The following is an 18,823-nucleotide window of genomic DNA, read 5'->3' on the forward strand; positions in this document are numbered from 1 at the left end:
TAGAAGTGCTGCTTCTTCTCAGTCAGACATAAAGTTATCCCGGTTACTAACTCCTTAGCTGATACATATGTATTAATGTTGCATTGGATTCCTCAACATCCTTGCTTCCATTGGCAATGTCACCATTTCTCCCTGTGCTCCAATTAGATGCATTAGAGATGCCCCGGACAATGAGCCCTTAAAGGAACATGTTCAGAAATTCCGAGTCCTTCAAGACTGTCATTCGCTGGCATTGACAGAAAAATACGGTTAGTCAATCAATCATTCCACCTTCATCAATTTCCCAGGGTTTTTTTCCCCTTCAGATTTTATATATTTATTCAGAAAGTGATTCAACGACATAGGATGAAGCATTTTTAGCATTATGAAACACACTGTTTTGAAATAGTTTCCCCTACAATTCTGTTTATTACAATTTTTATAATCCTGAAGAGATTCTCTTATCTAAGGTTTTTTAGGAATGTAGCTATTTTGCATGATTAGTGATAAAGGTTGCAATGAAGTAGTGGCTATGATTAATAACCTCTTGCAATCTAAAAACAACAGGGATTGGGGGGACGGCTGGGCTAGAAGGGCTCACTGTGGAGGAAAGGGGACATATATAATACTTTCAACCACAAAGATTTAAAAATAAATAAATAAAAACAACAGGGATCTTCTTTTTTGTACAGGCAGCTACGAGTTGTCAGGTAGTAACTGTCCATCTGAAAGAAGCTGGTCATCCTTTCCTTGATCAGTCAGTATGTCCAGCTGAGAACCTGGATTGGACTTTACAAGATGGGCGGCGTCATAAGGCTTCCATTTACTTTGATCAGTTCCAAAGTATCCACTAAAGGTTTTTTTTTGCCCCGAGGACAGAGCACTGAATTGCAAATTGAATCAAAAGCTGATACAGATTTATACTTTCCAGGATTCTTTAAAGCAAAAATGAGAGCTCCATGGTTTCCCACGGAGTGGCCAAAAATAGACATTTTGGGGGGGTCCCCTGGAAAACTGGCATTTATGAGTTGGGAAGCTCCTGTTACATATGAGTACATTCTGTGCTTAGTGTTCCAAGGATCTCCAGTGGCATTCACATAAAACTCAGCACCAGTGCCGAAGTCCCAGCTCTTACCTTCTCCTTTATTTTAGAAACTATATATTTTTATTGATTTCAGAGAAAAAGGGGAAGGAAGAGAGAGAGAGAGAGAGAGAGAGAGAGAGAGAGAGAGAGAGAGAGAGAGATCAATGGTGAGAGAGAACCATTGATCAGATACCTCCTGCATGCCCCCCACTGGGGATCGAGCCCACAACCTGGGCATGTGCCCTGCCTGGGAATTGAACCATGACCTCCTGGTTCATAGGTCAACACTCAACCATCGAGCAGCACTGGCCAGACTCACCTTCTCCTTTAATATTTCAGCCATGAGGGTTGGTATCTGGAACAATGACAACAAGGCCACTTGCTGAGGCAGCCTAATGATCACCAGATTTTGCTATTAAAAAAGCAGACAGCCAATATAGTACAGGGCATTTGCTTTTGGTGGTTTAAGTAGATAAGAAATTTCATTTTGTAGTTCAGTCCAACACTGTCATGTTCAAGAACTTTCTGCCAACCCCCAAGCGCTTGATGTTAGAAATCTGTTTCAGTGCCATTCACTTCCTGTCCAACTGCTGCTTGTTTTTTGTCTGCACCAAAGGGTACATGGTTCTCGAGAGGCAGGGACTGGGAGAGAAGAAGCAGTCAGGGGCCTCAACATTTTTCCATTTTACTGAGATATAATCGACATATAACATTGTATTAGTTTAAGGTATACAACATAATCATTTGATATGTGTATACTGTGAAATTATTATTCCACCTTTCACTGTTTTTTGTTTTGTTTTTAGAAAGAGATGGAAGGGAGGGAGGAGGTGAGACAGGGAGGGAGAGAAAAAACGTCAATGTGAGAGAGACACATCGATTAGTGGTTGCTTCCCGGGTGAGCCTGCAACCGAGGTACCGGGAATGGAACCTGCAACCCTTTGGTCCACAGGCCAGCATTCTAACCACTGAGCAAAACTGGCCAGGGCACCACCCCTCATTTTTTTACATTCCAGGAACATAATCAGTTATTTCGTTACCATTTGAGGTAGCATGAGGGTATGGCTTAGTGGTTGAGCATCGACCTATGAACCAGGAGGTCAAGGTTCGATTCCCAGTCAGGGCACATGCTCGGGGTTGCCAACTCGATCCCCAGTAGGGGCCTGCGGGAGGCAGCTGATCAATGATTCTCTTATCATTGATGTTTCCATCTCTCTCCCTCTCCCTTCCTCTCTGAAATCAATAAAATATATATATATATATATATATATATTTTTTTTTTTTTAAAAAGAAGTTTAGGAGCTCCAGTGGTGCAATCGGTTAGCGCATGGTACTTATAAAAAAGAAGTTTACAAGTTGTGTGAATTTCTGAACTAGTATTTCAAAAATGTTGGGCTATTAATTCTTGTACACATTATTATCAGAATAAACTTTAAAAGCCTGTATAATTCTGGATTGAAAAATACATTTTCAAAAAAGTTTAAACAAGTGACAAGAAGATTAAGGTGATCATATATAGAGTTTAACTATATAATTAGTAAAATTTAAATAGCAACTGTAGGCCTGGCTGGCATGGCTCAGTGGTTGAGTATTGACCTATGAACCAGGAGATCATGGTTCGATTCCCGGTCAGGGCACATTCCTGGGTTGCTGGCTCAATCCCCAGTAGGGGGTGTGCAGGAATGATTCTTTCTCATTATTGATACCTCTTTCTTTCTCCCTCTCCCTCTCTCTCTGAAATCAATAAAAATATATTTTTTTGAAAAGGCAACTGTCGTCAGATTTCATTATTGTGCTAATGCTCAGCAAGACATGCCAAATGAACTACTATTGTCCACAACAGGTAGCTTAAAACACATATAGCTAATCGTGCTGATGAGTTATGATTTTTAAGTTCCCATTTATAAAGCATATCAATCGGACTCTGATGACTGAAGTAAAACTGGTAAAGACATTACAGCCACCAATGATGGGGGAAGGAATTGTGTTTCATGCTCTGTTCTTACTCTACATAGATCATTACAAAGCAGGAAGATTTGAGTCAAATGACCAGGGTACAACACAGCACTCTATTTCTGAGTCATATCTGTAGGGATGTGTATACAAGTGTTGTTTATTTGGCAACTGTCAAAATCAACAGGTGGCATGAGGAGCAGCAGCTCTGACAGAAGTGTTGACAATAGTGTCAAAGCAGTTCAACAAGTTCATATGAAGGACCTACCATAAGCCCAGCATGTCAAAGTCGAGAAATGCATTCATTCATTCACTAGTCGTTTATCAACTGTATTTTGGACACTATTGTGTGGGAGACACTTTGTGGGAAGTCAAAATTGCTAAGGATGTTGACTGGTAGAGAAAATTTAGTCGTGCCAAGGGCTATACAAAGAGGTTCAAAAGGCTCAAGAAAGAGAAGTGGCCTATTTCTTTCTACCAAAAACCTCATTAATGGGGTTCTAAGCTTTTGTCCCCCTTTTGCTACTAAGCATCTCTATTAATATTGCGATGATGCTTTGTCAGTTATATTATTTAAGAGATAACAGAGCCCTAGGTGGTTTGGTTCAGTGGATCGAGTGTCAGCCTGCAGACTGAAAGGCCCTGGGTTTGATTCCAGTCAAGGGCACATGCCCGGGTTGCCAGCTAGATCCCCAATAGAGGGTGTGCAGGAGGCGGCCGATCAATGATTCTTATCATCGATGTTTCTATCTCTCTCCCTCTTCCTTCCTCTCTGAAATCAATAGAAATATATTTTTTAAAAAGAGAGAAAACAGATTTCATGTTTTCTCAAGAGCAACAGTTATGCCAATTATGTGAGGAGAGGCTTTCCTATGGGAAAAACTGTATTCTCCAGTCCTCACTTCAAATATCTATTCACAATAATTTAGGATGTGATATTTGAGTGGATATTTGAGGGAAATAAATATAACTCCTAGGAATGCAAGCAAAAGACTTATGAAATTGAAGAAAATGTATATGATTCATTTTATTTCCTTCATAGACATAAAACTAAAACATATATGTATGTAATGAGTGTTTAAATTTGAAAAACTCAAATGATCTGGGCCTTTTGTTTTTGTCTGTATGGAAGGTGTGCTGCCCATTACTTATGTAACTGAGGAGCAAAACAAACCTGGATACTCAAACTTAGAGCATGACTCTTATGACTCATAATTGCTGCTCGACTTGAAATCCTATTGTCTAATGATTGCCTGGTTGGGATTATATGAATCATCCCCTGGCCTGTGTGTGTTGACTAGAAGGAGCCCTCCTGGTTTCTCCTGAGAGGCTGTCTCCCTTTTGCTGTGCTCAGCATCACCGTGACACTTGAGTAGGGTGATCACATTCCAGGGCACTGGATGGAGGCAGGAGAGTGAATTAAGGATAACATGATTCCATGCTATCCCTTAAATATTCCATGAACTCTGCTCAGTATAATGCTAATGACTGTGGTCCCTGGCCTGTAAGAATTCTCAGCCTAGCAGAGGAGTAGAAAATGTTAGAGTACAACTGAGTAAAATAGACAGGGTCGGAGGTTTATAACAAGCCATGCCAATTGCTTCGATGTCAATCTCTTAATATGACATAAAGACTAACCTAAACCAAAATAGCCTCCCATTTTGGAATAGGAAATCATAAGATAGTTCCCAAGGCTGTCTTTTCTTTAACATTGAAATAAATGTGTAAAGTAAGAATAAGGATCATGAGGATATTACCAAGAGCTATTTTGGATTTTTGAACTCTAGGATCCACTGTATTACTCCCTCCCCCCAATAAACACACACACACACACACACACACACACACACACACACACACATTTTCTTTGTCCTCAGTGTTCTCTTTCATAGGCAACGCTTAGTGTGTTAGCAAATACATTCCACTAAAACCATTGCATGAGAATGAAAATAAGCCCTTCTTCTCCTTGCCCAGTGTCCTCCCTAGACGCTCTGAGAGTATTGTTTGTTAATGGTGCATCATGTTTGAGGACAAAGGGAGATGATGGAAGAAAGAGGAAAGAAGGGGATGGGAAGGAAGATGACTAAGGTCTCTAGTCCGTGGATAGTTCCGTGGTTCAGAAAGAGGTGGAAGCTTTCCCTGTTTACTAAGCCTTGTTAGCCTAGAGGGGATGCACATCCTGTTTGTGGATATGAAAAGCTGAGACACCTTGAAAAGGTGCAGACAAACAAGCAAGGCCTTTCTTCTCTATCCTTTCTGTATTTTCTATTGACACCAGACATAAACCAGGGAAGTCCTAGACAGGCTAAAAGTGCCTTTGGATTGTATTTGATTAGTGAATAGATAATGAATTTATGGCATAATTTGGGGAAAATTGAAAATAAGCAAATTAAGTCGAAGCAAAAGCTACCCAAACCACTTAAGCAGGATGCTTTGAAAATGACCATATGGATCTAACCTGTCAGAGACTCCTATAAGCTGTATCCTACCCCATCTTTTTCCTCACCTTTTGTATGCTCCCCTGGCACAAGAAGGCTTAATTTTTGCTTTTAGTCTACGTATATGTTAGACTTATAAATAAAATATAAAATTACAAGAGAATAATTTTTTTAAAATTCAGCTGTGTTTGAATAGACAAAATAATATGACATTTGTTTAGAGATTCACAGGTGAAGTGGGGTGTATGTCTGTCTACATGCTCATATTTGGACTTTGTGATCCATTTTTTAAAATATTGATTTCAGAGAGGAAGGGAGAGGGAGAGAGAGATGGAAACATCAGTGATGACAGAGAATCACTGATAGGCTGCCTCCTCCACACCTCACACTGGGGATTGAGCCCACAACCTGGGCATGTGCCCCGACTGGAATCAAACCGTAACTTCCTGGTTCATACCTAGGTTGATGCTCAACTACTGAGCCACACTGGCAGGGCTGTGACCCATTTTTTGAGGAGGAGCTCTTGAAAGTGTCTATGTACAAAGATGGAATTCTCCCATGTATGACAACATGCCCTTTACAGTGTTTGTTATGTGAGAATTCCGTTCAATTCTTCCACCATTTGTCTCTTTTTGGACTGCTTATAAAACTTCCACTCATTTGTACATTAAGCTTGCACTTGATTTGAACCTATAATTCATGTATTACCTTTGCTTATTGTGTGTGTGTTTTTCTCTCATTGGCCTATAACAGTCAAAGTCATTCATATGATTTTCATACAAGGAAATGAAATCCTCAATGCATCCACTTTTCTATGAAACCAGTCTTTTTTTTATTAATCCCCATCTGAGGATATTTTTCCATTGATTTTTTTTATAGAGAGTGGAAAAGAGAGGCAAACCCAGAGAGAAATATTGATGTATGAGAAACACATCGATTGGTTGCCTCCTGCATATGTGCCCTTGATCAGAATTGAACCTGGGGCCCTTTGGTCTGCCGGCCAACACTCTATCCACTGAAATTATTTTGAATTATCACCTCAAAAAAAAAAACAACTTTTAACTTTGGTAAAAGAATTAAACAGGAGTACTACTTTGAACACACAGCTCACTATGCAGACACCAGGGTGGGCAGAGGTAATTTTCAGACTTAGAAATTAACACTAATATTTAGGGACATGGACTTTAAACCTATGCGGGGATACTGAAAGGGATGTACCTCTGAAAGGACTAGAAAAACTTTCTCCACCGTTCCAGGGAGACTCAAAGGAAACTTGTCAATGCCTAAGAAATTAAAGCCCCAAGTTTACTCAGGTATGGATTTGGAGTCTGAAAATACCGAATTTATCCCATGTAAGATTTGAAACTTCTTCATGGTCCAGAAAATCTTGTCTTGCAACCCCACCTGACTCCACATCAAAAAGTGAATGTAGCTCTAGCCGGTTTGGATAGCTCAGCCTGGGGACTGGAATGTCCCAGGTCCAATTCCGGTTAAGGTCATGCACTGTGGTTTCAGGCTCCTCCCTGGCTCAGGCCCTGGTTGGGGCTCATGCAGGAGGCAGCCAATCTATGTGTTTCTCTTACATCAATGTTTCTCTCTGTCTTTCCCTCTCTCTTCCACTCTCTTTAAAAAATCAATGGGAAAATATCCTCGGGTGAGGATTTTAAAAAAGTGAATGTAAAAGTTTGTGCCTGTTGGTGTTACCACTCAGCAGCCTGGCAAACGCAAAAATCAAATATACAAGAAGCTATTTGGGAGGGAACTTCTAAATTCAAGTCTGTATAGAAAAAACTACCCACTGAATATAAACCCACATTCTGAAAATTATAAAACAAAAGAGGAAACAATTTGCCATCTGTGAAAGTTATTGGATTCCATAAACAAGAGATTTATACATTCTCCAAACATTCCTCCCTAAAACGTCAGCTTATAGCACTATAAAAAATATATATCTTATAAAAATAATTTAAGAGATAAGAAAGAAAAACAAGCATAGGAAAATGAGGTACTATAAAAGGTAGGCTTTAAAAATAGAACTTCGTGAAAGAAAAATTAAAAAATATAATTGTCGCTTAAAAACATAATTTCCTAAATAGAGAATTCATGACCTGAAATATAGAACTAAGAGAACATACACAAAATGTGAATATCAAAGGGTTTAAGAAATGGATAAAATGAAAGAGAGTTTAAGAGACATGGAAGAAAGAAGGGAGATGTCCAGTGTCTATTAATAGTTTACAAAGGAACAAATGGAGAGTGAAAGGCAATATTTCAAAAGATAATGACTGAGAATTTTCTTGAATTAATGAAAGACATGAATGTTCAGGATAAATAATTACATTACACCTAAAATAAAAAGAAAACATTAAAGCAACAAGATATTTTTACAATCCTATATAATAAAAATCTAATATGCTAAGTGTCAGGTCGACCGGTCAGCCGTTCAACCAATCAAAGCATAATATGCTAATGATATGCTAAGGCCGCTCAACCGCTCGCTATGACATGCACTGACCACCAGGGTCCAGCCAATCGGGACCAAGTGAGACAGGCCGGACATGCCCTGGAGCCCTCCTGTGGTCCCTCCCCAGCTGACCAATCTCCCGCATCTGGCCCTAGCCCCAATCATGCATCAATAGGGTCCCTCGACCTGGCTTGCACCCTCTTACAATCCGGGACCCCTCAGGGGATGTCAGAGAGCCAGTTTTGGCCCAATCCCACAGGCCAGGCCGAGGGACCCCACTGGTGCACGAATTCGTGTACCGGGCCTCTAGTTTTTACTAAAAGAAAACATTAGTTAAAACAACAATGGACTTAAACAGGACTTATCAAGTTCAGAGTCAATGGAATAGAAATTTCAAAACTATCACCTTAGAATTCTATTTCTAACTAAATGATCATTCAACTGAAATGGTAAAATAAGGCAAAATAAATGTATTTTAAGATTTATCTGAGGGGGTGCGGGCATGTGCTGGGGGGCGCGAGTGGACAGGGAGAGGTCAACAAGAGAAAAAGGAGACATATGTAATACCTTCAACAATAAATAGTTTAAATTAAATATTAAAAAAAGACATATCTGAGGAAATTTACCACTCACAGATTCTTCCTAAAAGACCTACCAAAGGATTTACTTTAGGAAGAAGCCATTTGAATGGAGAAGAAAAAAAACAAGGAAGAGAGAGGATTGGGAAATCAATGAGGAGGAAGATACTGGTTTCTGACCTCTGGGCTCATTCTCTCCATCTCTTTTCCATTCCAGAGGGTTTCTGCTTCCCTTCCTAGTCTTGGAGTAAGTTTACCATATCTTCCCCATTTAATGGATTTTCCTTCTAGTTTATACCTTTTTTCCTGGGGCACCATCTAGTTTAGCATGAATGATAGCAGGTTATTGAGGAACATGATTAATAAGGAAAACAAAAAATGGCCTGTTTAATATTTAAGAAATATTATCCCTATAGTATTTATATTATTGCTTTGATTATCATTGGAATGAAAATATGAAATTTTAAAACCTTGCATCCAAGATCCCCAAGGGTTCAGGGCCACCAACTTGAAAGACCTGTTCAACAGATTTGCCCTCTTAACTCACAGTTGTTCTAATTTTTTCTTAGGAGCAGGTTCATTTTCATTGCTTGTCCCAAACAAACAAGCCAATATATGCTCATTGTCTTGTAATAAAGTTTTGTACTTGAGGTGGGGCTTGTGCATTAGAGATGTCCCCATGGTGTAATTGGCATTATTGTGAAAGGCAAACTTCTCCAAGAGTCAACACAACTGTGTCTAGCATGCCTTCTGGGTGCAGGGTTTATATTGGCATGTAAGTCCATGGAGAGCTCAGTTTCCAGGCCCTTCCTGTTCAATTATATTATAAACAAAAATGTTCCAGAAGTAGTAAAGTTATCCTGTGGCTGAATAGCAACTTTCATCCTTTAAGATTTGAGCAGCCCTCATTTGACTGGCTCTTTTGGTTTCATTTGAAATGTTTAAGAAGTAAGATCTCACCTGCCAAATCTCTGCTTTCATGAAGCAGGAAAGGACATAGATTGAAACCTCAATGACATTTAAGATTCTGTGGTTTCACAATCTACGCTCTGTTCAATTCCTTCTTCTTTTAAGTTGCTTTTGTTTTGATACAGTGGGTGGGGAATTGGCAATTCAACTTAATCCACAGTGAGTAATGAAATACTTCTGTCAGTACACAAAACTGGAAAACAGCTCATCCAGATAAGCCTTGGAAGGCAAGCTAGCTAACCGACAGTACTTCAGTGTTTCTATAGAAGCTCTTCTCTAAAAGGCCACTTTGCACAATGTAGCATAGATTTCCTGGCCTGATCTGATAAAAACACATTCAATGAGATAAATGTCAGTCTTTCTATCTTATAAAAAAAATGAAGACAATTAAGCAAAGAGAAATTAGGAGCAGCAGTAGCATTGGTAGAGTAAGTCATCATCTATTTTATGGGTAATCTGAAAGGTCCTGGCCTTTCTCCAGTGGCCCTGCTTAGGTGATAGAATGAGGTTGTGTAGAGAACCAATTCACAAGGGGTCTCCTATGACATGCTGCAAAATGTGACCTTAATGCTCAGATGGTTACAAGAATACATTAGGGGCTCTTTTTTCTTTTTAACTAAATAACTTTGTCTTTATAAACCAAAACATTGTGTCTTCATAAGAGTGATATAGCTTACTAGAGGCCTGATGCACAAAATTCATGCAAGAGTAGGCCTTCCTTCCCCCGACTGCCGGCACTGGCTTCCCTCTGGCACCCAGGAATTGGGCTTGCTTCTCTCTGACTGCTGGCAGGCACCTGGGACCCAGGCTGGCTTCCCTCCGGCCCCAGCTTCATCCAGAATGACGTCCGGAAGGATGTCTGGTCTAATTAGCATATTACCCTTTTATTAGTATAGATTATTTAAAATATTCAGGAATGGAGTTTTTATTAAAAAGTGGACTGAATACACTTCTTTACCTTTACTCTCTGCTAAAATGCCATCAAAATTATAATAGAGATTTAACATGTTCCCAAATCCACGAAGACAAAGAAAACAGAAAAAAGAACTGGGAATGAAACTTTAGAGGCTAAAAAGTAAATGGACTGGTGTTAACTGACTTAGCAGAACCAACAGAGGCAAAAAGCAAGTTGCTTCACACTGCAAAGCTACTGAAAGGGTGGAATTGGTGGTGCCAGGTCTCCCTAAAATCAGGATATAGGTGAGGTTAAAATAAGATAGTTGAAAGTCTATGTAAGGGCCCTAGCTGGTTTGGCTCAGTGGATAGAGCGTCGGCCTGCAGACTCAAGGGTCCCAAGTTCAATTCCGGTCAAGAGCATGTATCTCGGTTGCAGGCACATATCCAGTGGGGAGTGTGCAGAAGGCAGCTGATCAATGTTTTTCTCCCATCGATGTTTCTGACTCTCTATCCCTCTCCTTTCCTCTCTGTAAAAAATCAATGAAATATATATATATTTAAAAAAGTCTATGTAAGGAATAAATGAGACAATCATTAACTTCAGGAAAAAGAGCAAGTTATACCAGGCAGGGAGTACTCATGGCTTAGCTGTGAATCATGTTTACATGGACATTAATAATGCAAACATAGAATATTAACCTAGCAAACTTATGTACATAATTAAAAGGGGAGCAGCTTAAAGGATCTAAATATTCATCTTCTATAGTAGAAAGTCAAGAGATAACATCTAAAACTGAAAATAAGAATTAGCTTTTAAGCATGTTTTTTGGGAAAGCAACATATAGGTAAATACTAAAAGAAACAGCTGAAAGAGTTTAAAATGACTGCTCCTAGAGACTGCAAAAAATTGGATACCTACGTTTTCACAGAGCACCTTGTAGAACTCTGACTTTCACTACTATGATAGATATGTTTGACTTAGATAAGAAGTAATATTGTAAGAATAAAAACAATAACCACACTAGTCTCCTGGTTTATTCTGAGGATTAAAATAAATTATGACCCACCTGATAAAAGGTTAATATACAATATTTATAAAGAACTCATACCACCCAACAACAGAAAAACAAACAATCCAATTAAAAAATGGGCAGAGAACATGAATAGACATTTCTCAAAAGAGAACATACAGACGGCCAAGAGACATATGAAAAGATGCTCAACATCACTAGTTCTCAGAAAAATGCAAATTAAAACCATAATGAGCTATCACCTCACACCTGTCAGAGTGGCTATCATCAATAAAACCACAAATGACAAGTGTTGGTGAGGATGTGGAGAAAAGGGGACACCCCCCCCACCCCCGCCCCCATGCATTGTTGGTGGGAATGCAGACTAGTGCAGCCACTATGGAAAGCAGTGTGGAGTTTCCTCAAAAAATTAAAAATGATCTGCCTTGCAACCCAGTAATTCCACTCTGGGGATACAGCCAAAGGAACTCAAAACACTAATGTGAAAGAATATATGCACCCATGTGTCCAGTGCAGTGTTATTTACAACTAGAAGCCTGATGCACAAAATTCATGCAAGGATAGGCCTTTGCAGCCCTGGCTGCCTTGAGGCCCCACCCACTGCCTGCACCCGCCTTGGCCTGGCACTGCCTGTGTTCACCATCAAACCCCGCCCCGGTTCCCCAGTTCCGTGGAGCCCACCCCCCCTGATCGATTGCCCTGCAGAAGGTGGCCTGGGCCTCCCTCTGTGGGGCGATTGTGGAGCCCCCCCCCCCCCCGATTGATTGCCCCTCTGGCTGGTGGCCTGGGCCTCCCTCTGGAGGGAGATCACGGGGAGATGGTGGATCCCCGATCAATCGCATCACACCCACCTGGTGCCTGTGCGTGTGTCATAGTGTGGTCGTCCAGATGGTTGTTTTGCTGTTCAGTCGTTCGGCCTATTTGCATATTACATTTTTATTATTATAGATAGCCAAGCTATGGAAGCAACCTAAGTGCCCATCAATAGATAAGTGGATAAAAAAGCTGTGGTATATATATATACAAGGGCATAACAAAAAGGATAAAATCTTACCATTTGTGACAGCATAGATGGACCTAGAGGATTTATGTTCAGGGAAAGAAGTCAGTCAAAGACAAATACCATATGATTTCACTTATATGTGGAATCTAAAGTATAATATAAACAAGCAAATGAAATTGAAACAGACTCATAGATACAGAGAGAAAACTGGTAGCTGCCAGAGGGGAGGAGGAATTGAGGAGTTGGGTTAAAGAGGTGAAGAGACTAAGAAAGCACAAATTGATCATTATAAAATAGTCTTGGAGAAGTAAGTCAAGTATAGGAAATATACACTGAGTGGCCAGATTATTATGACCGCCCCATCAATACTTCATTGGGCCACCTTTTGCCTTCAATACTGTGGCAATTCTTCCTGGCATTGAGTCCACGAGATGTTGAAAGGTGATGTGAGGAATCTGACACCATGCCTGATGAATAGCACTGTCCAGTTCTGTGAGATTTGATGGTTGTGGAACCAGCTGCCTGATGGCTCTTTTAACTTCATCCCACAAATGCTCAATTGGATTGAGATCTGGTGATTGTGGGGGCCACCTAAGCAAGGTAAAGTCTCCCTCATGTTCTTGAAACCACTCCTGCACAATACGAGCACCGTGGCATGGCACATTGTCTTGTTGGAAGAAGCCATCTCCATTGGGATACGCCATCAACATGATAGGATCAACTTGATCAGCAACGATACTTAGGTATGTTGTGCTATTCAGACATTGTTCCACACGAATTAAAGGGCCCAAATCATGCCAGGGAAACATGCCCCAAACCATAAAACTGCCCCCACCAGCTTGAAGGGTTGTACTCATGCATGTGGGGTGCATGCTTTCATGCTGTTTCCGCCCAATTCTCACTCTGCCATCTGCATGATGCAACTGGAAACGTGATTCATCGGACCACATGACTTTTTTCCAATGCTCAACTGTCCAATCCTTGTGTTCCTGTGCAAATTGGAGATGTTTTATCTTGGTAACTGCAGACAGCAAAGGTATTTGAAGAGGCCTTCAGCTTGTATATCCCATATGATGCAGTGTACAGCTAATTTGCCTACAAACATCAGGTGGTCATAATAATCTGGCCACTCAGTGCATATTACGATAACTATATGGTGCTAGTTGAGGGCCTGGGAATATTGAGGAGAACACTATGTAAAGCATGTGATTATTGCCCTAACTGGTTTGGCTCAGTGGATAGAGCGTCGGCCTGCGGACTGAAAGGTCCCAGGTTCGATTCCTGTCAAGGGCATGTGCCTTGGTAGCAGACACATCCCCAGTAGGAGATGTGCAGGAGGCAGCTGATCAATGCTTTTCTCTCACTGATGTTTCTAACTCTCTATCCCTCTCCCTTCCTCTCTGTAAAAAAAAAAATCAATAAAATATATTTTAAAAAAGCATGTGATTATCTAACTGCTAAGCTGTACACCAAAACCAATATAAAATGAAATTAAGAAAAAAAATTTTTAAAGACTAAGATATGACCTAGTCACCTTTTAAATATTAAATTCTTTTTCATTAAATAGCTTAAAACCTTAAAAAAGAATAAGGTATTCTTTTTTCTAATCCCAGAAATTCTACCTCATAATAAGTGCTCAGTACATGTTAGTTGTTTATTATTGTTGATATGAAATAATTTTAAATGTTAGGCAATAAAGAAAAGTACAAAGAAAAAGCAATGAACTGAAAATCCCAATATCTAATAATAAATAGTGTTAACATTGGGTGACCATTATTTTAAGTATCTTTCCATCTCTATATACAAATTGAGGAAATAGAAGGATGTATTAAAGTATAGATGAATACATAAAAGTAATTTTATGTGATCATGGCATGTGTATTACTTTTTAAAACTTTTAAAAAAACAATTTTAGCCCTAGCCGGTTTGGCTAAGTGGATAGAGCATCAACCTGTGGACCGAAGGGTCCCGGGTTCAATTTCAGTCAAGGGAACATACCTTGGTTGCAGGCTTCTCCCCAGCCTGGGCCCTGTCCGGGTGTGTGCAGGAGGCAACCAATCAATGTGTTTCTCTCACGTCAATGTTTCTCTCTGTCTTTCCCTCTCTCTTCCACTCTTCCTAAAAATCAATGGAAAAATACCCTCAGGTGAGGATTAGCAACAACAACAACAAACACAGAAAACAATTTTAAGATTTTTAGAAAATTGCAAAGATAGTACAGAGTTCTCATAAACTGTCACTGAAGGAGGCTATGGAGGCAGTGACTAAATGCAGTGTGGGATCTTAGACAGAAAAAAGACATCAATGGAAAAACTGGGCAAGCCTGATAAAGTCAGAGTTTAATTCATAGTATTGCACAGATATTTAATTTCTTAGTTTTAATAAATATACCATGGTCATGCAAAATGTTAACTGGCCTGGCCTGGCCTGCAGGGACGGGGCCGAAACCGGCAGTCCAACATCCCCTGAGGGGTCCCGGATTGTGAGAAGGCGCAGGCCAGGCCAAGGGACCCCACTGGAGCATGAATCTGTGCACTGGGCCTCTAGTTATGCTTTAAATAGCACTCTTGGCAGTGAACAAAACAGGGTGAGATCTCTACTCTCACAGAATTTGCATTCTAATTGGGGAGAAGGGGTTGAGTAAAAAATAAACAGTAAACAATTAAGTACATTATATGGCGAGTTGTAAAGTGAGAAGGTAAGGAGCACAATGGGAAAGTTGGATCAGGCTAAAGGGACTTAGGAGTGGGAGTTGTGGGCCATGTTGCTGCTTTGAACAGTGTGGTGAGAATAGGCTGCACAGCAAGGGAAGAGTATTCCAGGCGGAAGCAAGCAGTGCAAAGTCCTAAGGCAAGCATGATAGTTAGTTCTACATGCCAACTTGGCTTGGCCACGGTGCCCAGATATTAATCAAACATTGTTCTGGATGTTTCTGTGAGGGTGTTTTTGGATAAGAGTAACAGCTAAGTGCTGTCCATAACATGGATGGACGTCATCCAATCAGTTGAAAGGCTAACTAGAACAAAAAGACTGACCTCCCTCAAGCAAGAGGGGAGAACAATACTAAATTTTTAATAAATTTTCCCCAAAGCTGAGAATGATCATACCTATCTCAAGACTTTGTTGCTTGTGTGATCCATTTGAAATACATCATATCGTATAAGATTTCTTTTATGTGCATGTCTTCACTCCCTAATTGACAGAGATTCATAAGAGCAAGTATTACAAATTACATCCTGAACCTTTTTGTATTCTCCTCATTTCAATTTTGTAAACAAGAACTGGGGAGAATACAGATAAATCAAATTATTAATTTTATTTTATTATTTTTTTAAAAACAGAATATGATTATATTTAATGCACAAGTTTGATACAACCCAAAAGTAAAACAGCAGAGTAAAATAGTAACAAAAAACATGGTATATCATTTGCAATGCATGAGAAATGGTTAACATCTTTAGTTATAAACAAGCTCTTAAAATCTAGTGACACTATAATAATGCAAGGAAGCTGGAAAAATGAAATGACTTAATCATCACTTGTACTTTTTCATTTCAAATTATTAATTTTAGTTAATAGCTGTTCAACTTTCTGTTATACTGAAGTGGAAAGAGAAAAGTACATACATATAAATAATTCAGTATCTCTATTATCAGATTCCTTTTGCTTTTTATTTTTTATTTTTCCTTTTTATTGAATTTATTGGGATGACAGTGGTTAACATAATTGTACAGGTTTCAGGTGCACAACTCTACAACACATCATCTTCGCACTGTATTATGTGATCACCATCCCAAGTCAAGTCTTCTTCCATCACCATTTATCCCTGTGATACCCTCCTCCCCTTCCCCCACTCCTCCCCCATGCCTCCCTCTAGCATTACTACACTGTTGTCCTTGTCAATTTCCTATTGTTAATTCTATCTTAAGCTTAGAATCTTGGAATTTCATATATATATTTCAGAAAGGAAGAGAGAGGGAGAGAGAGAGAGACAGAAACATCAATGATGAGAGAGAATCATCGATCAGCTGCCTCCTGCATACCCCACACTGAGGATCAAGCCCGAAACCCGAGCATGTGCCCTGACTGAGAATCAAACCGAGAGCTCCTGGTTCATAGGTCGATGCTCAACCACTGAGCCATGCCAGCCAGGTGGGCCTTGGAATTTCTTTACCTAAATATGTTATTATAGAAGGATAAAAAATGAAAATTAACCTTATCAGACAGAAACAAAAAATAAAAAAATATAGATTTGTTGTTATTGAACTATTGGGGTGACATTGGTTAATAAAATCATACAGGTTTCAGGTGTACAGTTCTATAACACATCATCTGTCTATTGTACTGTGTTCACCACCCAAGCCATTTATCCAGCTTTACCCTTTCTACCTCCCCCAGCCCCCTCCCCCTCTGGTAATCACCATAATGTCTGTGTTTGAGTTTTTGTTTGTTTTTGTATTTTGGATTAATCCCTTCTCCTTTTTCACCCAACCTCCCAAATCCCTCCCTTCTGACAGCTGTCTGTTCTCTGCACCTGTGAATCTGTTTCCTTTTTGTTTGTTGGTTTATTTTATTCATTAGATTCCACAGATAAGTGAAATTACATGGTACTTGTCTTTCTCTGAGTTAGCTAATTTATTTTTTTAAAATATATTTTTTTATTGATTTCAGAGAGGTAGGGAGAGGGAGAGCGATAGAAACATCAATGCTGAGAGAGAATCATTGATTGGCTGCCTCCTGCACACCCCCCACTGGGGATTGAGCCCACAACCCAGGCATGACCCTGCCCAGGAATCAAAACCTGACCTCCCGGTTCATGGGTCAAAATGCTCAACCACTGAGCCATGCTGGCTGGGATGACTTAGCTAATTTCACTTAGCATAATACTCTCCAGGTCCATCCATGCTGCCACAAAAGGTAAGATTTCCTTCTTTTTTTGTGCCCGAGCAGTATTCCATTGTGTAATTGTACCACCGCTTTTTTATCCACTCATCTACTGATGGGCACTTGGGTAGCTTCTAAATCTTAGCTATTGTTAATAATGCTGCAATGAACATATTCCCTTTTTAAAAAATCTTTATTGTTGAAAGTATTACATATGTCCACTTTACCCCCTATTAATCCCTTCTAGCCCACCCCTGTCCCCCACCCCAGGTCTTCACCACCCTATTGTCTGTGTCCATGGGTTATGCATATATGCATACAAGTTCTTTGGTTGATCACTTTCCACTCACCCACTCTCCCCCTCCTTCCCTCTGAGATTCTGCAGTCTGTTCTATGCTTGTATGCCTCTGGATCTATTTTGTTCATCAGTTTATTTTGTTCATTCTACTTATGAGTGAGATCATGTGACACTTGTCTTTCTCTGGCTTATTTCGCTTAGCATAATATTCTCCAGGTCCACCCATGCTGCCACAAAAGGTAAGATTTCCTTCTTTTTTTTTGTACCACTGCTTTTTTATCCACTCATCTGATGAGCACTTGGGCAGCTTCTAAATCTTGGCTATTGTTAATAATGCTGCAATGAACATAGAGGTACATATATTCTTTCAAATTAGTGTTTCGGGTTTCTTAAAATATATCCCAGAAGTGGAATCACTGGGTTATAAGACAGTTCCTTTTTTTAAAAAAAAATATATTTTTATTGATTTTTTACAGAGAGGAAGGGAGAGAGAGAGAGTTAGAAACATCGATGAGAGAGAAACATCGATCAGCTGCCTCCTGCACATCTCCCACTGGGGATGTGCCCGCAACCCAGGTACATGCCCTTGACCGGAATCAAACCTGGGACCCTTCAGTCCGCAGGCCGACGCTCTATCCACTGAGCCAAACCGGTTTCGGTGACAGTTCCATTTTTAATTTAATTTAATTCCATACTGCTTTCCACAGTGGCTGCACCAATCTGCATTCCCACCAAAAGTGCATGAGAGTTCCCTATTCTCCACATCCTCACCAACCCTTGTTTGTTGACTTATTGATGATAGCCATTCTGATACATGTGAGGTGATATCTTATTGTGGTTTTAAATTGCATTTCTCTGGCAATTAGTAACATAGAGCATCTTTTCATATCTCTATTGGCCACCTGTATATTCTCTTTGGAGAAGTGTCTATTCAGGTCCTTTGCCTATTTTTTAATTGGATTGTTTGTTTGGTGTTGAGATGTATAAGTTCTTTATAAATTTTGGATATTAACCCCTTATTAGATGTATTATTGGCAAATATGTTCTCCTATTCAGTGGGCTGCCTTTTCATTTTGTTGATGGTTATTTTTTTGCTGTGAAAATACTTTTCAGTTTGATATAGTCCCATTTGTTTATCTTTTCTTTTGTTTCTCTTGCCTGAGGAGATATATCAGAAAAAAATATTGCTATGGGAAATGTCCAAGATTTTATTGCCCATGTTTTCTTCAAAGACTTTATGGTTTT

At 39.7% G+C, this 18,823-nt stretch overlaps 1 pseudogene; it reads right to left on the reverse strand.

Annotated features, from left to right (window-relative positions):
• Window positions 1–466: 466 nt before the first annotated feature.
• On the reverse strand, window positions 467–1,650 carry LOC132242005 (S-formylglutathione hydrolase-like; annotated as a pseudogene).
• Window positions 1,651–18,823: the final 17,173 nt, after the last annotated feature.

This window comes from Myotis daubentonii, chromosome 9 (genome assembly GCF_963259705.1).
Source record: "Myotis daubentonii chromosome 9, mMyoDau2.1, whole genome shotgun sequence".
NCBI classification, from domain to species: domain Eukaryota; kingdom Metazoa; phylum Chordata; class Mammalia; order Chiroptera; family Vespertilionidae; genus Myotis; species Myotis daubentonii.